At 33.8% G+C, this 24,063-nt stretch overlaps 1 long non-coding RNA gene across 2 annotated transcripts; it reads right to left on the bottom strand.

Moving 5' to 3' along the window:
* Positions 1 to 208: 208 nt before the first annotated feature.
* On the bottom strand, positions 209 to 7,896 carry LOC126879746 (uncharacterized). Of its 2 annotated transcripts, none has more exons than XR_007696241.1 (2): positions 7,507 to 7,896; positions 209 to 1,138 (listed from the first exon to the last, which is right to left on the bottom strand). It is a non-coding gene; the product is annotated as an uncharacterized LOC126879746 (long non-coding RNA). The 2 variants fall into 2 exon arrangements; XR_007696240.1 differs by lacking the exon at positions 7,507 to 7,896 and adding an exon at positions 1,611 to 7,392.
* Positions 7,897 to 24,063: the final 16,167 nt, after the last annotated feature.

The raw sequence follows: 24,063 nt of genomic DNA, 5'->3' as shown, positions 1-24,063 counted from the left end.
AAGATGAAATAATAAAATAAGAATAATGTACTGAAACTGAATGAAGATGGATAATTGCTAAAGACGAACAAGATAAATAAATCTAACAAATCATGGGCGCCATGAAAATGATCTTCGATCATTCTCCCAGGTATCTTATACTGCTGTCAAATATTAAATATATCAAACCTGTAATAACAAACATAAAGGAATAATAAAATTCATGATATACAAAATAAATAAATATTTATTAAAAATAACTACTAGATTTTTGACAATCTCTGAGTTACACAAAGTGTATATCATGTGACTCTAAAATGACATAAGTTATACAAAAAGTTATATCTAAGATAACAACAATAATGTTATCTGTTACAAAATTACAGGTATAAGTACCTCTTACTTACATATAGTGTACAAAATTACATGTCTTCTACCAAATGGTTATAGTACGCCTGCTACATACAACTAAAGGAAACTGACCAAGATGAAAATAATACAAATAAATAGGCCCAAGCCTCACTAAGGGAAAATACAATAATGAATAAATAAAGTTAAATATACAATTGACTAAAGTAGAAATGAAGTTGAGATAAATACCGACGATGACCTAAATTAACCGAACAAATGGAATAAAGCGAATAACAGTAAAATATTTGGGAAACAAGCAAGTAATATTACAAAATAAATTTACCCGAATTACATAAACCAATATCAAAGCAATAATAAAGTATTAAAAACCTAATTTTCTCTAGGCTTATTCCTGTGCACAAGAAGTTACCGTAGATACAAAGTTTGGGAACCAAACAATCTAATATACAAATATGTTATAATAAAAACCAAAGTTAAGCTAAATTGAAAAGAAATATTACATTAACCAAATGTCTGAAATATAAACACTATAGTTACTCAAATCCACACAAACTTAAATGTTCCCAAACAAATCCCAAATGACTCCTAAAAGTCCGCTACTGCATCCCAAGATGAGCACCTGGACGGTACGAACTGGTACCTCCTGTAGGTCCAGGTGTAGAATGAAAAGGAGCCGGAATGCCCCCAAATAGCTTGTTCCCAAAAATTACTACCCAGGATGACTTGTGGTTGGAAATTGTCCTACCTCTCCGATGGTACTGGGAGGTCTAAGTTTTCAAGGGAGTGGCTAAAAAGACAAAATTTCCGTTTACTTCAGTTGCTTAGTGTGTGAAAAAGAAAGGATCCAAGGAAAGATAGAAGAAAAACCAAGAAAGTGTTTTTTTGTATAGATAGTAATAAAAAACTCATTAGTGTTAGGCACAAGAAATTACTGAATACTTAACCTTGACAAACTTTATGTGAGAATTTCTAATTACAGCCACGTGGATTTGGGATTTAAATACAGAATAAATATGATTTCTTTAACATAATTAGAGGATATTGCTTAATAATGGAATAATTCAAAGCTAAAAGATACAGATACATAGCTAGAAATTAGGGTTAGGATTTTCTCTGAAAGATTTTGGAATAATTAAAGATAACTACTAATTTTAGTGAATAAGTTTACACATAAGATTTAATCGGAAAAAGTATATATTTCACCATGAAAGGGTGACAACAGATTGTTATAAAAAATTTAATATGAAAATTGTAGTTACCATGAGACTCGATGATGTTGTATAGAAAACCCCATTGGAAGAATAATTATTTCTCCCAAATAATCCTCAATGGGTTGGAATGGAATTCACATTTTTCTTTTTTTTTAAACTAGGTATTAACCGGTACTTGATCTAAATTTAGTCCCATGCCACTCTGAACAATTCCCAACTAAAAGTGAAAGCTCAGCTGAGTTTCTTTCCGACTGTCACAAGGACGGCCTCAGAACACGAAATACTATTGCTCGATAGGTGGCGTACATAGTACGTTCCATCACCGAAGTGTGACGTCACGTCAGAAGTCCTTTACGAGAAATTAGAGAATTTAAATGAGAGACCGAGGGAAAATAATTATAATAATAATTAAAGAGCTAATTTCGTAACGTGACCGTTACAATCCCCTTCTACTCGGGAAAAAAATTTTATCCATAAAATTTTTTTTCTAAACTTCAAAATATTAACAACTAAATTTACAATAGTCTAACAATCCACGTTGATTCGCAAGATTACCAATAAGAATAAACTAATGATCAGGAAAAATAAATAAATTACTCAAATTCATACTAAAATGTTACTATGTTACTCTCTGCTACCAAATATTAATATATTGCTTAAAAGTCAAAACAGAACTAAATATTGCACTAAAGTTCATCATAATGCTAAGTGTCGAACTGGGCACCAAAACCAAAATTGAACTATCCATGGACATCAGATTTATAAAGGGTATATCCAAGGACGAAACAACCAGGAAAAGGTGTGAGCCAATTCGAACCATATCAAAAGTAAATGTACCAAAGTGAATAAAAAAAATCAGTAACTAAAATAAGTAAAGAATTGAACACTTAATCCAAAATTGAACTAACAATGGACACCAGATTCATAATAGTATATCCAGAGAAGAACAATCAGGAAGATTTATGGAACAACTCTCACTAATGCCAAATAATACCAATAATAACCATACCAAAGGAATCCAAAACTCAATAACCAAAATAGATGTGGAATCGGACACTTAATCCAAAGTCGAACTATCAGTGGACACCAGATTCATAAAAGGCATATCCAAAGAAGAACGACCAGGCAAATTTATGGACCAATTCACACCAATACTAAACCACATAAACAGATCATGTCTACGTACACCCACATCCGGTAATACGAACCTATCCAACCAAATACACAAAATAAATGAAGAATCGGACACTTATCCAGAATCGGACTATCAATGGACACCAGATTTATATAGGAGTATATCCAAAGAAGAACGATCAGGCAAATTTATGGACCAATTCTTACTAATACTAAATAAACTAAATTATTGGATCCAATGGTAACTAATACTGAACAAAATAAATAAATTAGGTCTACATACACCCTCATCCGGTAATATGAACCGATCCAAACTAAGTAATCAAAATAAGTCACAAAAAAAATTACCAACAGACTAAGTAACAGAGAGGTAACCAAACTAAATCAAAAGTAAGATAAATACCTAAGGTATATTGACTAAAATATAGAAACTACCTAAACTTAATTTGTGCTGGTATTCGCGAACTATAGCATGTTGCTACAACAGATGTATGAGAATAGCCAGACACAGATAAAGTACTAATAATGTAAGAATAAGTAAGAAAGGAAAAAGAATAAATGGTGAACTTACCAATTCTATGGCACCATGATAAGTGATAGGAAAAAAAAATTGACGAGAACGAGCACAATTTTAAATAAAACTGCAAATTCATGCGTTCTCACATACGTGGAATTATTCAGGAAATATTCCAGAATCTGAAAATAGCAACTAATGCCTAAGGAAAGAAGTGGGAATATACTCTGATGAACAACTCATTTGTCTAAACACTCCAAATACTGACTTAACAAACCTACTGCGTATAGGGATAGTCAACAACAAACATACTATGAAGTACGAGATAAAATATAAACTAAATACTTCCCTATCAAATTGTAAATATGTAACTGGAATAATTGGACTAATTAGACAAGAATAGTTAGGACATGCTGCAGGCATTTCCTGACCAGAAATATTATGATAGATAAACATCTGTCTACTCTGCAATGAAAGACATAGATTGCGAAATCGGAGAGCAATGGCCAACTGCTGAACTTCGAACCCACGTATTCACCAACTTTGAGCATTAACAGACTGGTTCATAAGAAAAAATATGAAAGACTCAAGAATTCATATAGGTATACATCAAAATTCCAAACTACTAATTCCAGAATCATACTGTATAGGAAATAAGGGTCTGAATTATTATAAAGTATTTAAGATACATATTGGAGACAAATTTCAATAGAGTAACCTAATAACAAATTAAACCACAACATCTTTCCCATATGGCAAATTCAATAACAAGATTTAAAAATAATAAAAAAATTAGTAAGTAATCAAATATTCAAAATAATATAACACATAACCTGAGATATGGTAGTTAACATAGTTCCATCATAATATCCATTATTAAACAAGAGTACTTGTATGAGCTTACCTATCCCAATATATACCTAAATATCATAATAATCAACAACCCTTCTAACTTCACGGGTTAGGTGTGCAAAAAACTAGACAAAAATACAAGTGAAGTTCTTATTAATTGTATAATCCTACTGACAGGATCAGCAATTAATAATATTGACTCATAATAATAATTAAAATGCACCATACCTAATACCAAAAAAAAATAAACTCATACATAAAGTACTACATAATAATTAAATTAATAAGTAATAAATTCATAAATAAAGTCATCAACAACAAAGCCAAAGATGAAATCAAGCAATGTATGTAGGTACCTGCATTATCAGATGACAAAAAAAATATCAGACTAAAATTTCTAACCATACTAAAGATTGAGCTAAGCTAAAGACAAACAGAAGAAGAGTTTAGCTTGAACAACAATGTTAAGGTAATCTTCTTCTGAAGATTGTTCTATAACTTAATAGAAAAATAGAATCAATGTTCCTAACTAATAAAGAAATTATATTAAAATCTCAACCTAAAGTATCTGTCTGATTTTTATAAGCGGTATCTAGTACCCATGTTGATATATTATTCTCAAAATTACTAGAAACTGAGATGGATAATGGAACTACTTAACTATACAATTTATCATTGTAATGTTTAACACTACCAATTAAAGAAAATAAATTATGGATGAACATCTGTAATCATCCGAACCATGCGAATTCAACGTATCATGTATAGAAGTTATTTTCTGGACTGATATTGCTTTGTGGTGTGTGCCTGTCTTACCAAACAACCCAAATATCAAAAATAACAATTATAAAATATAATCTAAAGTTTGTAAGACAAAGATACATATGGAGAAAATATTAGCGACACACCAACAAATCAAAATGCCAGCAAAATATATAAATAATCAAATCAATAAAGTAAATAAAATACCTAAATACTGAAAATAATTTCTAGTTAGGTGTAAAATATAACCACACTAGAAAAAAAATATATGCATATAGTCAATAATTAATTGTACGTGCAAACATACTACCATTGGTAGAAGGACTAAAAATCCATAATAATAGAACATAATGTCAGTCATGTATACTCATTCTAAATACACAAATAAGTTTCCAATAAAAATATAAAATTCAAACTAAAATATGAGCTGTACCACTAAAACTAAAAATGAGGTATCGAAATAAACTAATCAAAACCAAAAGCAGTATAACTCTACCTGTTTAGTATTAATAAAAATTTAAAGACAAGAATAAATCAGAAATAACATGAATACAAAGATATAAAAAAGGTAATAATACAGAAAATTCCAATAAAAGAAAAATGAACTAACAGAACTACTGTCTTAAAACCATAAACGGTTGGCACCACGCATTGGGCAGCCAGTGTAACAAAAAGAAGAAAACTTCTGTTGGAGTGAAAGTAAAAAGAAAGATATACTCCAACAGAAGTAAGTAAAAAATAAAGACTAGGTAGATATAACTAAATAGTTAAATAGTTGGCTCTTATGAAAATAAAAATGAAAGGAAGAGAATGTGGGGTGTGTGTAAAGAAAAGGGTGAAGTGGCTTCTACGTTGAGAAGCCGCAATAGGAAAAATACTACTAAAGTGCAGTAGTACTGAAGAAAAAGGAATCAGAAGGGATAGAAGTAGAAGTGGGAAGAGACAGAGGCAAACTGAAGAGAGTTGGCTAGCAAGAGATGCAAGAAAACCACTTGACACTCAAGGATGGATACGGCTCGTTTGCATGCCTGTCGAAGAACAGTAGCTCTATATAGATAGTAATGATGACTAAAAGATGAAATAATAAAATAAGAATAATGTACTGAAACTGAATGAAGATGGATAATTGCTAAAGACGAACAAGATAAATAAATCTAACAAATCATGGGCGCCATGAAAATGATCTTCGATCATTCTCCCAGGTATCTTATACTGCTGTCAAATATTAAATATATCAAACCTGTAATAACAAACATAAAGGAATAATAAAATTCATGATATACAAAATAAATAAATATTTATTAAAAATAACTACTAGATTTTTGACAATCTCTGAGTTGCACAAAGTGTATATCATGTGACTCTAAAATGACATAAGTTATACAAAAAGTTATATCTAAGATAACAACAATAATGTTATCTGTTACAAAATTACAGGTATAAGTACCTCTTACTTACATATAGTGTACAAAATTACATGTCTTCTACCAAATGGTTATAGTACGCCTGCTACATACAACTAAAGGAAACTGACCAAGATGAAAATAATACAAATAAATAGGCCCAAGCCTCACTAAGGGAAAATACAATAATGAATAAATAAAGTTAAATATACAATTGACTAAAGTAGAAATGAAGTTGAGATAAATACCGACGATGACCTAAATTAACCGAACAAATGGAATAAAGCGAATAACAGTAAAATATTTGGGAAACAAGCAAGTAATATTACAAACTAAATTTAGCCGAATTACATAAACCAATATCAAAGCAATAATAAAGTATTAAAAACCTAATTTTCTCTAGGCTTATTCCTGTGCACAAGAAGTTACCGTAGATACAAAGTTTGGGAACCAAACAATCTAATATACAAATATGTTATAATAAAAACCAAAGTTAAGCTAAATTGAAAAGAAATATTACATTAACCAAATGTCTGAAATATAAACACTATAGTTACTCAAATCCACACAAACTTAAATGTTCCCAAACAAATCCCAAATGACTCCTAAAAGTCCGCTACTGCATCCCAAGATGAGCACCTGGACGGTACGAACTGGTACCTCCTGTAGGTCCAGGTGTAGAATGAAAAGGAGCCGGAATGTCCCCAAATAGCTTGTTCCCAAAAATTACTACCCAGGATGACTTGTGGTTGGAAATTGTCCTACCTCTCCGATGGTACTGGGAGGTCGAAGTTTTCAAGGGAGTGGCTAAAAAGACAAAATTTCCGTTTACTTCAGTTGCTTAGTGTGTGAAAAAAAAAGGATCCAAGGAAAGATAGAAGAAAAACCAAGAAAGTGTTTTTTTGTATAGATAGTAATAAAAAACTCATTAGTGTTAGGCACAAGAAATTACTGAATACTTAACCTTGACAAACTTTATGTGAGAATTTCTAATTACAGCCACGTGGATTTGGGATTTAAATACAGAATAAATATGATTTCTTTAACATAATTAGAGGATATTGCTTAATAATGGAATAATTCAAAGCTAAAAGATACAGATACATAGCTAAAAATTAGGGTTAGGATTTTCTCTGAAAGATTTTGGAATAATTAAAGATAACTACTAATTTTAGTGAATAAGTTTACACATAAGATTTAATCGGAAAAAGTATATATTTCACCATGAAAGGGTGACAACAGATTGTTATAAAAAATTTAATATGAAAATTGTAGTTACCATGAGACTCGATGATGTTGTATAGAAAACCCCATTGGAAGAATAATTATTTCTCCCAAATAATCCTCAATGGGTTGGAATGGAATTCACATTTTTCTTTTTTTTTTTAAACTAGGTATTAACCGGTACTTGATCTAAATTTAGTCCCATGCCACTCTGAACAATTCCCAACTAAAAGTGAAAGCTCAGCTGAGTTTCTTTCCGACTGTCACAAGGACGGCCTCAGAACACGAAATACTATTGCTCGATAGGTGGCGTACATAGTACGTTCCATCACCGAAGTGTGACGTCACGTCAGAAGTCCTTTACGAGAAATTAGAGAATTTAAATGAGAGACCGAGGGAAAATAATTATAATAATAATTAAAGAGCTAATTTCGTAACGTGACCGTTACAATATTTGGAGTTGGTTTACTTATCAAGAAAAAAATATGCCAGTCTGGTGATAGATTTTGAGGCAGTCATAAGCAGATTATGCAAAATAAGAATGAGGGGAAAATATAGAAAAATATCCCTTATAAATGTACATGCACCAACGGAAAATACAGAAGAAAATGTTAAAGATAGCTTTTATGAACAATTAGAGCATTTAATTTGTTCTACCAAATACCATCATACGACACAAAAATAATTGTAGGAGATTTCAATGCCAAGATTGGCACAGTGGACGTATACAAACAAATAACAGGGGGAAAAAGTAAATACGGTGAGAGTAACCTGAATGAAAAAAGGGTAATCGAATTTGCTTTCGAACACAATATGCGAATTATGAGCACTTATTTCGACCACAAGAAAGTCATAAAGGTACCTGTGTATCACCAGATGGAAAAACAGTAAATTAAATAGATCATTTGCTAATAGAAGCCAAACATACGAGAGCCATAAAAGATAGCCGAAGTTATAGAGTTGCAGCTGCAAATTCTGATCACTTTTTGATCAAAGTCAAAATGGGTCAAACAATTCCTACAATTCGTAAGACTAGTTGTACAAAAATGAAAAGATATAACGGTGCACTACTCCAGAATGAAGAGGTTAAGAAAAAATTCAGGCAGCAAATTGAAGAGAAAATAGAAATCCAAACAACAGTATATGATATAGAAAGCAGATGGGTACAGCTAAGGGGAAACGTTCAAGAGGCAGCTGACTCAGCACTACTAAGAAAAAAAAAAGCAAATAAACAGACTGGTATGATGGAGATTGTGAGAAAGCAATTAGGGACCGAAATAAAGCCAGAATGAACAGCACAATGGAAAATAATGAAGTGAGTAAACAAGCCTATGCTGAAAAAAGACGGGAAGAAAAGAAGATCTGTAGAAGAAAAAAGCGGTTAAATCTAGAGCAGAAATTAGACCGCATTTAAGAAGATTTTTTAAATCAACAAGTCAGGAATTTCTACCAAGAAATAAAACGAGACCGGACCCAGTACAAAACCACATCAAGGTATTATAAAGACGAAGAGGGAAATCTGATAGGTGGAATAGATGAAAAATTAAGCAGATGAGCCAATTATTTCCAGAACATATTATGCACAGACGACAAAGATGAAATAGAGCAAATACAACTACCACATGAAGCAGAAAGAGACCCAAATGTGAATTAAGAAGTACCTACCAAGGAAGAAATTATAGATATCATAAAAAACTTAACAAACAACAAAGCACCGGGAAAAAACGGTATCATTGCAGAGTTTTTAAAAGATGGTGGCAAAGGGCTTCAAGGAGAAATCACTGAGTTAATAGGTGCAGTTCGGATCAAAGAAAAAATACCCAATCAGTGGAAAGAAGCTATCCTATGTCTTTTACATAAAAAAGGAGCCGTTACAGAATGTATAAATTACAGGGGAACAGCTTTGCAAGATACAGTAAATAAGGTTCTGACCATGTTAATTAGAAATAAAATTAAAACAAAAGTTGAAAATTGTCTAGGTGAATATCAAGCGGGTTTTAGAGCACAAAGATCAGTAATAGACAAAATTTTTGCAATGAAACAAATTTTATCTAGCTCATATGAATTCAACTTAGTATTATATATGTTATTTATTGATTTTAGATAGGCATACGATACCATAAAAAAAGTAAAGTACAGTGGAACCTCGATAACTCGGATTAATCGGGACCGCGACCGATCCGGGTTATCGAAAATCCGAGATAGCCGGAGAATATGGTAAAAATTAATAAAATACGGTATACTTACAGATAAACTCCGTTAGAATTGAAATAACATGAAATATATTTATAAATATGCACAGTACCTACTCATTAAAATTACTAAAAAAAAAACACCAAACCCAAACGTAAGCAAATGGAAGCGAACAATACAAGACACACAATACTAAAGACCATTGTTTATAAAAGAATTTTTTAAATAGTCTTTCCTAAACAATGCTGACAGTTTGAAATAAAAAGGAATAGATACTACAGACAGGTGGCTGTTGTTTCTGCGGCGTGTGCTATGAGTCATTTTTAATATCGTATAGTTCAAATTACACACATAAGTACACATTATCTCTCAAATATTATATTACATACATTTTTATTGTTGAAAGGTTTGTCTGATAATTAACTATTTTGATTGGAAATAAGCCACAATTAAATTGAAAAATACAAAATATTGAAAATCAAAATGTTTATCTGATGAAAATCGGTCCGGGTTAGCCGGACTTCCGGGTTATCGGGGGCCGACTTATCGGGGTTCCACTGTATGTGAAACGCTAGAATATTTTGAATTTCAACCAAAAATAGTAATATTGACTAAATGCACATTTAGTGACACTAAAAGTCAGGGCCCCCGCAAGGATGATTGGCGCCCGCGTGCGGGATATATTTTAGGGCCCTTTAAATCTACTATATAAAACTAATAAATGTTTTTGAAAAATTTAAACGCAGAATGAAAGACTACATTTTTACTGAGGCCGCAAGTCCCTGAAAACTTCCATAATGTTTATTTTAATAAGTTACAGGGGTGAAAATAAAAGAGAAAATTTAGTGTGATTTTTAATAATTGCAAATATTTAATTCAAAAGAAACTTTGTATTTATTTTAAGGGAAGGTCGGCCCTCAGCAATAAAGTTATCTTTGATTCTGCGTTCAAATTTTTTAAAAATACTTACTAGTTTTCTCAGGATTCGAAAAAAATGAATACATTTAAAACACATTGAAAATTTTTACAGGCGACATTTTGCGCCCTTCCCCTTAAATTTGTTTGCAACATTAATGAAGCACCTGCATATTAAATTAAAAATATACGTTTAACCTTCGGAGTACGGAGATTATTTGACTTACTTAGATTACGATGATGGGTCAAGCGTGACCCATTCTCATTTTTTTTATAAGGATGTTCTAAATAGTCAATATTATTAAACAGTATCTTTAATTCAACAAAAAACAAACAAAATCCTAAATTATTGTATCTAAATTTTTTAAGATGGTTACCCATGGGCATATAATAGTTGGCTCCGGCGGCCAGATTTTAATACCTTACAGAAAACGGGCATAGGTAAATTTGCTCCGGCCATATATTTGAATACAGTGGAACCTCGATAAGTCGGATTAATCGAGACTGCGGCCGATCCGAGTTATCGAAAATCCGAGTTAGCCGGAGAATATGGTAAAAATTAATAAAACACGGTATACTTACAGATAAACTCCATTATAATTGCAAAAACATGAAATACATAAAATATGCACAATACATCTAAATTACGTACAGTTGTATACAGTATTGTTTATTTCTTGGTAAAAAACTTAGTCAAAGTGACAAAATGTTTGTTTTGTCTGATGAAAATCGGTTCGGGTTAGCCGGACTTCCGGGTTATTGGAGGCCGACTTATCGGGGTTCCACTGTACGTATACCCGTTAACAGAGACGGCTGCGATTTACGTGTACCTACAAACATATTGAAAATATTCTTCAAAATCCGAAGACCGGGCCAGGACTGACTCGGCATCATAGATGTTACGTAGAGGAAAAACTGCAATTTGCATGTTCACGAATTATATACGAAAAAATAGATTGAAACAAATAAGGAGAACTTACGATCAATCGGATTTGTAAAAAAATTATTTCGTAAAATATTCAGAAATAACTGAATTTCGGGTCACGCTTGACCCAGTCTTCGTACTCCGAAGGTTAAGTAAATAAATAATAATATTTTGTCATTTCAAAGTTTTCAAACAAATTTTATACAGGGTGTCTACATAACTAGGAACCATATGGGAAACTGTTTTATTATTACTTTTACGAGAAAAAGTTATTCTTTATAAAAAGTTCTGCATTGTCTAGAACTCAGAATGCAACCATCAAATATCAAATTTTATGAATCTTGTACGAGGTATGTCAAAAAATACGAATTTCGGTCAAGAGCAAAGTACGTTTAGTTTTCACAATATTGAAAAGTTATTATGAAAAGTTGTTCAGCATTAAAAACTATGTTTCTATATGCAATTACATCCTTCTAATTGAAATGAGGCCCTTAGAACACAAGGGCCTGGCAATTTTTGAAAATCAGATTGTAAATACAAAAATGGACTCCCAAACACTTATAAAACATGGTGGCTTCAAACTTTCTACATAAACTAATAATCCAAAATGACATGTCATTGAAAATATTCTAAGTAGTTCCTATAAGTCGGTTCGCTAAACTCAGACACAACTGACTAGTGATTTTAGTAAGTAATTGTGCCTATTTAGTAAAATTGGTAAAAAATAATTACTAAGTAGCTAATAATTACTAAATAGTTAGTAATTTTGCCATGACAATAAACAAAAAAATTACCTACTGCAATCACTAGCCAGTTGTGTCTGAGTTTAGCGAACTGACTATACCTAGATTTTTTAAATTTGTCTAGAACTTTGAACATTGTTTTCTTAAAACTTGTCACTTATACCCCTTGTGTTCTAAAGGCCTAAAATATTGTGATCTAGAAAGGTACTTTACTTTTTTGATGGTTGTATCTTTTAGATTTTAGACCAGGCAAAGTTTTTTAGAAAGAACTTTTTATCGTACATTAATTGTACTTTTCAACAACGCCCTTTTCATTTATTAGAAATAATGTGATGTCTTTTATCATTAATAATTAGCCTTTTTCAGTTATTACAAATAATGTGATAACTCTCTTATTATTATTAATTAATTAATCAATAACAATAAAAGAGTTGTCTCATTATTCGTATTAAATGAAAAGGACGTTTTGTATCTGTAATTTTAGAAAAAAATTCAATTAAAAGGATGTAATTGCATATTGAAACATAGTTGTTAATTAATTCTAGACAACTTTTCATAATAATAATTTTCGATATTGTGAAATATAAGGTACTCTTGATCGAAATTCATATTTTTGATACTGATAAGATTGACAAAATTTTATATTTGGTTCCATTTTAGTTTTTAGACTAGGTATATACAAAGCATTTTATGAAGAATAAATTTTTTCCGTAAACTTAATAATAAAAAAGTTTCCCATATGGTTCCAAGTTACGCAGACATAATGTTTTAATTATTTTATTTTTTTTTTCAAAATAAATTGTACATTGTGGATTTTATTAGAGGAAACCCGATTATAACTGTTATTATTATTCTATGCAATGATTATGATACTGACCACTTTCAAAATTAATTTAATTTCCCCACCACTTAAAATAACAACAAATAAAAAAGATTGTCCAATATTTTTTACAAGAAAACAAAAGTGTAAAATCAGGGTAGAACAAACCCAACGAATATTGCAATAATACCTAGTCGTAGGTAATAATTTTATTAACGCCAATATAAAATAAAACTTTAAATCTTTAACTGCAGGAAACCACCCGTTCACCAGCAACAGTAAATAATGTTTGTGCCTAATAAACGCATAGACGAGAAGAGAAAAGATACTCAAGTCAAATACATAATCATAATTCATAGAGTATTTGTTTACTTAAGGGTAATTATCATAAATTCGAGTAAAAGATTCACTTTATACGAGTAAAACTGCTTGATCCAGCAAGTTGTGTTTTTGTTGGATTAAAACTGGTAAGTTGCGTTTATGGGTGTTAATTTATGTTTCTACTCGCCAAGGAGTGTGATTTGATGTTTATTTGACTATTTTATGTGTTGCTTTACTTTACAACATAAAATCGATTGGATGGTATGCCAAGCGTAATTCAATCTACTTCAAAGAAAAAAATTATGAAGGAACAACAAAATGTAATATTTATATTTTTGACGGAGTAAGTTCAACATTTCAGGACGGGAATAATTATTTTTTCAGTAATAACACAATATTTGATTTTTGAGATTTCTCTAGCTTTTCATGAAATAATTAAAATTGTATTTAAAAAATGATTATCTCATTTAAAATAAATATGTATTTCTTATTTACCAAACCTTCGGTTTGGCGCCCCTTTGGGGTTACGCCCGCGTGCGCCGCACGCGTTGCACGCCCGGTTACGAGGGCCCTGCTAAAAGTAAAGCTATGATAGAAGGGCGGGTTTCGGATAGATTCGGCATCACCAAGAGATGCCTGCGACAAGGTGACCCGTTATCAACAGATTTCTTCAATTTAATTTTAGAGAAGATTTTACGAGAATGCAACATCTATACTAAAGGCACAATATATCATCACAGGCACCAATATGTAGCATACGCAGATGATATTACCTTAATATCAAGGAGACCTGCAGAATTAAGAGAAATCTTCAATAGACTAGAAAGAACAGCCAAGGAATATGGTTTGGAAATAAACGAAGGAAAAACGAAATATAGGGTGATGAAGGAAAATGAAAATCATATGGGAGAGTCCTTTAAGATACGAAGCCCAAGTAAATAATATAACTTCGAAATTGTCGGCCAATTTGATTACTTGTGAGTAATATTAACAAATAGGAACGAAGAGAACCAAAAAATCGCAAAAATAATGGCGAAAGGTAGTAAGAGTGCTGGGAGTCTAATTAAGATACTGAGGTCGAAGATAATATCCAGAAAAGTAAAAAAAACGAATATATACAACAGTTATCCGACCTACGGTACGCTATGCTAGCGAGACCTGGACATTAAATAAAGACATGGAAGTAAAATTAGATAGATGGGAACGAAAGATCCTCAGAAGGATATATGGAGGTCTAAAAGAGTGGAATATCTGGCGAAGAAGAACGAATGAAGAGATAATGCAAATATGTGGACAACCAATAATAACAACACTCGCCAAAATTGAAAGATTAAGATGGGTCGGGCAGATAGCAAGAATGGAAGAATAAAGAGTTTACAATAAACTAATAAACACGGAGGCTGGTATAAAAAGAAAAAGAGGACGCCCCCGAAGAAGATGGTTGAACCAGACGACGAAGATCAGGAATTTTTTTCAATGTCGAATATATCAAACCTATCTAATGCTCTTGTATGTACGTGTTTTTTGGAAATAAATTAAAAAGTGTGAAACAATCATTAATTTCCGATTATTTTAAAAAATAAAATTTTTACCATACAATGGTACCCAAAAGAGGTATGCACCCTTAAATTAATGTGTAATTTTTTCCAATCTTAAATTGATATCATTACGTTCATTTATGTTTCTAATAAATTGAAATTATATACAATTTAAAAATGAATAACCATTTTCAATTTCGTTGCAAAACGAAAATACAGCCGAACCATATTCTAGTCCAATCAGAGAGTGCTGCAAGCACCTCTACCGGTTTCGAAACTTATTAATCTCTCATCAGGAGGCACATATGCTGCTCTCCCTGATCCAACCAAAACAATTTCATTCTGGTGGGATGTTCTATGTGCCATTAGAGTGAAAACTTGGTCTTTTTGCTAGCAGTTGCCGCTAGGGCATCTATGCCATTTCGTTCGTTGCAATTCGGGACTGCACGCTGGGGTTTGTTTTGGTTGGATCAGGGAGAGCAGCATATGTGCCTCCTGATGAGAGACTAATAAGTTTCGAAACCGGTGGAGTTGCTTGCAGCACTCTCTCATTGGACTAGAATATGGTTCGGCTGTATTTTCGTTTTGCAACGAAATTGAAAATGGTTATTCATTTTTGATTTACATTTACTCTGTGTGGAGTATGAAGAGAACTATTCTCGTTGGAACTTTACCGCGCTGAGCAGATGGGACGTGAATTGTAAATTGTAGAATTCCCTCATCTTCCTTAGTCTCAGCATCCGTATGGCTTGCAAATTGTAGAAGCCTCGGAGGTGTAACCAGAGAAGGTTCCCATTGTTTTCATTCTGGTGGGATGTTCTATGTGCCATTAGAGTGAAAACTTAGTCTTTTTGCTAGCAGTTGCCGCTAGGGCATCTATGCCATTTCGTTCGTTGCAATTCGGGACTGCACGCTGGGGTTTGTTTTGGTTGGATCAGGGAGAGCAGCATATGTGCCTCCTGATGAGAGACTAATAAGTTTCGAAACCGGTAGAGTTGCTTGCAGCACTCTCTGATTGGACTAGAATATGGTTCGGCTGTATTTTCGTTTTGCAACCAAATTGAAAATGGTTATTCATTTTTGATTTACATTTACTCTGTGTGGAGTATGAAGGGAACTATTCTCGTTGGAACTTTACGGCGCTGAGCAGATGGGACGTGAATTGTAAATTGTAGAATTCCCTCATCTTCCTTAGTTTCAGCATCCGTATGGCTTGCAAATTGTAGAAGGCTCGGAGGTGTAACCAGAGAAGGTTTCCATTGTTTTCATTCTGGTGGGATGTTCTATGTGCCATTAGAGTGAAAACTTAGTCTTTTTGCTAGCAGTTGCCGCTAGGGCATCTATGCCATTTCGTTCGTTGCAATTCGGGACTGCACGCTGGGGTTTGTTTTGGTTGGATCAGGGGGAGCAGCATATGTGCCTCCTTATGAGAGACTAATAAGTTTCGAAACCGGTAGAGGTGCTTGCAGTACTCTCTGATTGGACTAGAATATGGTTCGGTTGTATTTTCGTTTTGCAACGAAATTGAAAATGGTTATTCATTTTTGATTTACATTTACTCTGTGTGGAGTATGAAGGAACTCTTCTCGTTGGAACTTTACCGCGCTGAGCAGATGGGACGTGAATTGTAAATTGTAGAATTTCCTCATCTTCCTTAGTCTCAGCATCCGTATGGCTTGCAAATTGTAGAAGCCTCGGAGGTGTAACCAGAGAAGGTTCCCATTGTTTTCATTCTGGTGGGATGTTCTATGTGCCATTAGAGTGAAAACTTATTCTTTATACAATTTAAACTAAAAAGGGGGTACATAGAAACGAACGGACAGATCTCTTGGCAAACAAGGCTCGAGAAAAATCCTTTCTAGGACCAGAAATTTTATGTGACATACGAAAACGAGGTTCAAAAATGCCTGATAGGGAATTATAAAAAAGGAGAGCCACTAAAGAGCAAATGCAGACCTAAAAAATAACCAACAGTATTGCTAAAAACCTTAATGAACCTCAAACAACGAGAGATAAAGACAGTGACTGAACTGGTGACTAACCATTACCGTTTAAGAAACCACTATATAATCTACGTAAGGTAAATGAACCATGATGAAGAAAGTGCGAAATGGAAGAATAAAATAACATACACGTCCTAAGCCATTGCAATGTACGAATTGACGTGAGGTAGGGGTAGGAATTCACTGGTCAACTGAAGTTTGAACCAAAAGAGATTATAAAACTACCCGTAAGAATATTGTAAAAAAACTGGACTCGTTAGAGTATCAGGATAAAAAACAAGGTATGGTACAAAGGCCTTAGGACCAGAGACTAACGAGTATTGCATGATTTTACAAGAAGAAGAAGAAGAAGAAGACAATCTGCTAATTGGCGTCGAAATGTTAATGCAGTAATTGGATTGGCACTACCATTTGTCATTGCTTGTATTTCTTTGTAAAAAGTATAACTGTCAGCGATTCACGGTTCTAACAGATAATAGGAGAGCTTACGCCACCAACGGCAAAACTTTTATGAATTTGAATAGTTTGAATGTTACTGAGCAAATATATCCGCACCTCCAATAAATGTATTAGAGTCTTCAATAACTTGCCTGCAACCAGGAGCATCGTGGAGAGACTTTAAAGCTACCTAGTGAGAATTGCATTCTATACAAACAGAACATAAGTTTAATACAGAAAAGACATCTTCTTCTTCTTCACGTGCCATCTCCGCGACGGAGGTTGGCAATCATCATGGCTATTCTTATCTTAGATGCTGCTGCTCTGAATAGTTCGGTTGATGTGCATCCTACCATTCCCTCAAGTTACGCAACCACGAGATTCGTCTCCTTCCTACACTTCTCTTGCCCTGGATCTTCCCCTGTATAATCAACTTAAGTATGTCGTATCTCTCATTACGCATAACATGCCCCAGGTACTGCAGCTTTCGTGTCTTGATGGTTTCCAATATTTCCAGTCTTTTGTTGACTCTTCTCATGACTTCGTTGTTTGTTATATGCTCGGTCCATGATATCTTCAGGATTCTTCTATACACCCACAGTTCAAATGCTTCCAACTTTTTAGTAGTCGATGCGTTAAGTGTCCATGCTTCTATCCCGTAAAGCATAGTCGAGAAAATATAACACCTTGCCAGCCTAACTCTCAAGTCTAATTTCAGTTCTCTTGCACAAAGTACCTTTCTCATTTTATTGAAGTTTGTTCTTGCTTTCTCTATTCGAACTTTGATTTCTTTGGAGTAATCGTTTGTGTGATTAATTATTGTGCCAAGATAGTTGTAGTTTTCTACTTGTTCTAAAGTTTTACCTTTAATTGTCAGGCTCTCATCATTATTTTGGATTTTTGATATCCTCATAAATTTAGTTTTCTTGATGTTTATTGATAATCCATATTCTTCTCCATACTCAACTATCTTGTTCATTAGCTGTCGAAGGTCTTTAAGGTTGTCTGCTATTATGATAGTATAGTCCGCATACCTGATGTTGTTAATTGGCGTTCCATTTACCTTTATTCCTGCTGTTTCTCCCTCAAGAGCTCTTTTCATAATTTCTTCAGAGTATGCATTGAATAGTAGTGGTGATAATACACACCCCTGTCGCACTCCTCTTTTAATTTCGAACTCTTCTAATGTGTGTTCGTTAATGCGTATGTGTGCTTGCTGTTTTTACTATAGATTTGTTATAATTCGAAGGTCATTGTATTGTAATTGTTTTGCTTTGAGGACGTCCATTAGCTGTTTGTGGCGGACTTTATCGAAAGCCTTGTTGTAATCTATGAAACAGACGTACATATTCTGGTTCACGTCCAAGCATCTCTGGATTAGTACGTTGAATGTAAAGAGAGCTTCACGGGTACCTACGCCTCTACGGAATCCAAATTGGGTTTCTTCAATATCCATATCAAGTGTTTGGTAAATGCGTTTATGAATGATCTTTAAAAACATTTTAAGTGTGTGAGACATCAGGCTTATGGTGCGGTGGTCGGTGCATTCTCTAGCATTTTTTTTTGGGAGACAAATAAATGTTGAGGTCAACCATTCGTTGGGTATGTCACCCGACTGATAAATTTCATTAAAGGGCTTATGTACTCATTTTCTATTATTTAAGGATATCGATAGACAGTTGATCTGGTCCCGGGCTTTTTCCGTTACTGGTGTTTTTTAGTGCATACAGTATTATTTCTTCCTTTGTAATTTCTACACTTCTACACTAACAAAAAGCATACAAATTGCTGCATGTTACGCGACTCCCAGCTACGAACCATCTCCAAACAGAAATAATGTGTCTCCCACAATTAAACAAAAAATTTTAGAAAAACGAAAATTACGTAAAAATTGGCAACAATCAAAAACGGCAGAAAATAAGAAAACACTTAACAACGCAACAAAGGAATTAAAGGATCTAATCCAAGAAGAAGAAAACCATGGAATACAAGAATATTTAGAAAATTTAACACCAACTGAAGCTACAGATTATTCACTCTGGAAAGCCACGAAAAAACTCAAACGGCCCCAACAGCATAACCCACCAATCAAAGATGAGGCAAACACCTGGGCTAGGAACGATAAAGAAAAAGCTGATCTTTTTGGCAGCATCTTCAAAAAGTATTCACGCCATACCCTTCTACAGTATCCACAGAGAAAGAAACAGAACTAACCAGATTCCTAACAGCACCGTTTCAAATCGATCTGCCTTACACGAAATTTACAGTCAAACAAGTAAAACAAACAATAATTCACAATGTATCCATCGAGAAAGAAACAGAACTAACCAGATTCCTAACAGCACCGTTTCAAATAGATCTGCCTTACACGAAATTTACAGTCAAACAAGTAAAACAAACAATAATACATGAAATCAACATCAAAAAAACACCTGGATTTGACCTAATCTCTGGCAAGATTCTAAAAGAAGTCTCGGATAAGTGCATAAAACTAATCACCTTTATATTTAATGGAATTCTGCGCCTAAAATACTTCCCTAGTTCATTGAAAGTGGCACAAATCCTAATGATCCTTAAATCCGGAAAAGACCGGAAAATGCATCTCCATACCGGCCTATAAGCCTTTTGCCTATGATTCGCAAAGTCCTTGGAAAAATGTACGTAAAAAGGTTGAAAACGATAATACACGAAAATATAATAATTCCAGAACATCAATTCGGTTTCCGAGCAAACACGGAATGATAGAACAAGTGCATAGGCTAGTCAACCAAAATAAACAAGGATTTTAACGCCAAAAGATACTGTTCTGCTGCTTTCCTTGACGTATCCCAGGCTTTTGACAAGGTCTGGCACATAGGGCTACAAATAAAATTAAAGAAGCTCCTACCCTATCCTGACTTCCAGCTCTTAGAATCCTATATAGGATATAGACACTTTCTTGTGAAGCACGGTAACGAGCACACTAAGATATATCCCATTCACTCAGGCATCCCACAAGGCAGCGTTCTCGGCCCAATTCTATATCTTTTATACACAGCGGACATTCCAACATCTGGTACAACTACAGTTGCAACGTATGCAGATGACACTACTATCCTGGCATCCCACACAGATCCAACAACAGCATCAAGGATTTTCAAACAAACCTAAATAGAATTCAGCAATGGATGAAAGTATGGCGCATCAAATCTAATGGAACTATATCATTGCATGTAACATTCACGCTACGCAGAGAAACATGCCCCCCTCTATATATTGATAATTGTCTAATTCCTCAATCCGAGGACGCTAAATATCTTGGCATGTACTTGGACCGCCGCGCCGTCTAACTTGGAAAAAACATATTTTTACCAAACGAAAACAGCTTGGACTTAAATTGAGAAATATGTATTGGCTCATTGGACGCAATTCCAAACTATCTTTGGATAACAAAATTTTACTTTACAAGTCCATCCTCAAGCCCATATGGACTTATGGGATTCAGCTATGAGGCACTGCTTGCGTCTCCAATACAAACATCTTACAGAGATTTCAAAACAAGGTGCTGCGTGCCATAGTCAATGCGTCATACTATGTATCCAACGAGGTGGTTCAACACTATATACCCCTACAATCCGTGAAAGAAACCATACAACGTTTTAATGTTAAATACTGTGAATGAGTGTTAGTGCATCCTAATGCGTTTGCCAGACAATTAAATGTGCGGGTCTTTGAAGTGCGTAGACTAAAACGGCAACTGCCGTCTGACTTGACCAAATGAATGTAATCAAAAGTGTATTCAGCCTAATAAAATTTTATTTTTAGAATTGTAAAGAGGTTACTTACTGTAACTCTCTACATGTCTGTATTTTTTTTACCATAACAAATGCTTAATTCCCAATGGGCAGATTGTTAAACTCAATGGAATTAATAAAAAAAATATCCAGGAAGTCAATAAAAAAGACATTAGTCGCGAAGAGATAAATTCAAGCCTGGTGCGCAGAGGATACATCTTGAAATCCATAAACTGATTGACGATTTAATCATGGTCTATTCAGGTGGTTGACGAAGACAGTCAAGCAGGGAAGTTGATATGACGCCAAAAATAGTACCTACAGAGGCAGACGTCCATGAGTCTAATAAAATTAATAATGAGGTAACCGAAGAGGATTAAGTCCCACAAAGTAAGCGTTGCAGAAGCGGAACGCTTACTGAAGAAGGGCTCTTTACTATACAAGACTTTATCGCATTAAATAATGCTCTAATAAAAACTATTGTTGAACTTAAAAACCGTAAAAAGAAATAATATTTTAATCGTATTGTAAATTATAACACACGATTCTTCTTCTTCTTCAGTGCCTTATCCGGTCCGGATGTTGGCAATCATCAAGGCTATCATTGGTTTTTTGACTGCTCTGCAAAACAGCTCCGCGGAGGTTATCCCAAACCATTGTCGGAGGTTTTTCAACCACGAGATACGACGGCGTCCCGCCAAATACTTTGCCCTGCATGACGAGTTGAAGAACTCGATATTTTGTTCGTTCCGCATCACGTGGCCAAGGTACTCAAGCTTACGTTATTTTACTAAATTAATCACTTTTTTTTATTTTGTCATGCGCTGTAGGACCTCAATGTTGGTGATATGGTCCACATAAGATATTTTTAGTATCCTCCTGTAGATTCAGATCTCGAAGGCTTCAATCCGCTTTTCAGTGGCTTACGTCAGTGTCCAGGCTTCAACTCCATACAGCAGCACTGGAAGAACGTAGCACCTTACTATCCGCATCTTGGTTCCCAAACTGAGATCACTGGAGCACAGCAAGGATCTCAGCAGGGGTTGAGGGTAGTTCCGGGGTAAGTGAATCTGTCGACTCTCTGGATCTCTTAGCTATCTGCCATTAGCGCCCCGGGATCTAAATTTACACGGCTGGAAACCATGAATTTAGATTTCTTAATATTAAGGTTCAGTCCGTATGTTACGCTCACAGTTCTCACACGGTCTAGTAAGGCCTGTAGATCATTTAGGCTGGTTGCTAGTAATACAGTGTCATCAGCGTAGCGGATAATATTGATGTATTCACCGCTCACTCGGATTCCCATCTCTAGGTTTATGAGGGCTTCAGTAAAAATTTCCTCAGAGTATATATTAAAAAGATTCGGCGAGAGCACACACCTGCCTTACTCCTCGCATGATCTTCACTTGGTCGCTCAACTGATCTTGGTCTTCGACCTTGACTTGAGCACGCTGGTTCCAGTATAAATTCATGATGATCCGAATGTCCTTCTCATCTAATCCTACTCTTTGTAGGGCGGTGACCATCTTATGGTGCTGGCAACGGTCAAATGCCTTGGCGTGGTCAATAAAACAAACATAGACATCACAACTAACATCGCAGGATCTCTGAAGTAGAACTTGTAAGGTGAAAAGTGCTTCACGTGTACCCATGGAATCGCGGAATCCAAATTGCATTTCACCGACATTTTCCTCGCATACAACATGCAACACACGGTAACATATTATATGGAAGTTAGCTAATAAACTACAAATTGCCAAATAAAATTATTGTTACCAATTTCAGTACTTCTCGGTAAACACTGTAACTTTATAAATGTCACATGTTTTTTATGTTTTTTTTTTTAATAATTATTATATAAAAATTTCTTTTGATTTAGTTCATATATTAAACTTTCGGTTTTGTTTTATTATTTTATTTTTATTTCCCATTTTTTTCATTTTTTATTATATCTGTTATTCTACAAATAGTTGGCGCTAGACTTTTCTATCAATTAAATATTCTTATATTACTAAATATCTGTTTAATCTTTGTTCTTCAATTTCATTTTTTATTTATTAAATTTCAACTATTCTATTACCATTTCCTTTAGTATACTCCATGTGTTCAAATCCTTTAACATGGCTAACTAGCGGCAACTTTTATTCTCTGTGTTGTCACTTATGATTTTAGACCAGGGCGGATCTGTTTTGAGGTGAATATGAGATGTGACATCCGGATTTTTGCAGATAAAGTTAGGTGACAACTTAAATAATTATAATTGACTTATGCTCCTTCTCAAATATGCCCGGAACATTAATAAAAAAATTTAAATATTTAAAAATCTGCAAAAATATCGATTTTCTCCCAATTTCATTGCTTATAATATTAAAACGATTCCTTTTGGAACAAAGTCGTAGTAAAAAAAAAGATAATTGAATTTTGTATAATATACGACTGGTTTAAAATGTCATAAATTAAAAATTTCGAAAAACATTACGCTTTCTGCAAAATAATAATAAACAGAAAATAAGGGGGCAAAAAAGACTGTTTTATTCAATGTTTTTCAACCACTTTGGTTGTATTTAGAACCTTCATAATTCGGTTAGAAAATTCTTACAATATACTTAAACCATCCACCAAATTTCATTAAAATCAACGTAAGAGATTTGGCATAATAATTTTGCAGTCTAAATTTTTTAAAAAAAGTTCAAATTTTTTAAAAATTTTCTGAAGAAAAAGTAGACCATTTAAAAGTTTGTTAAGTTTTTTACATATAAAGAGGTGCTCTACCTATCTAATACACTTTACAGAATTAAAATCGGATAATCTAAGCGGCCTCAGCACTGTTAAATTATAAATAATGTTTTGGCTTATAAACAAATACAGTGAGGACGTTTAAGTTGGATTTAATTCATTTTCTTGAGAATGGGAGACTCTGGACGTAAATCCTGAAACAAATTG

Source organism: Diabrotica virgifera, chromosome 2 (assembly GCF_917563875.1).
Source record: "Diabrotica virgifera virgifera chromosome 2, PGI_DIABVI_V3a".
Lineage (NCBI taxonomy): Eukaryota > Metazoa > Arthropoda > Insecta > Coleoptera > Chrysomelidae > Diabrotica > Diabrotica virgifera.
This window is presented reverse-complemented; position numbering and strand designations above follow the sequence as displayed.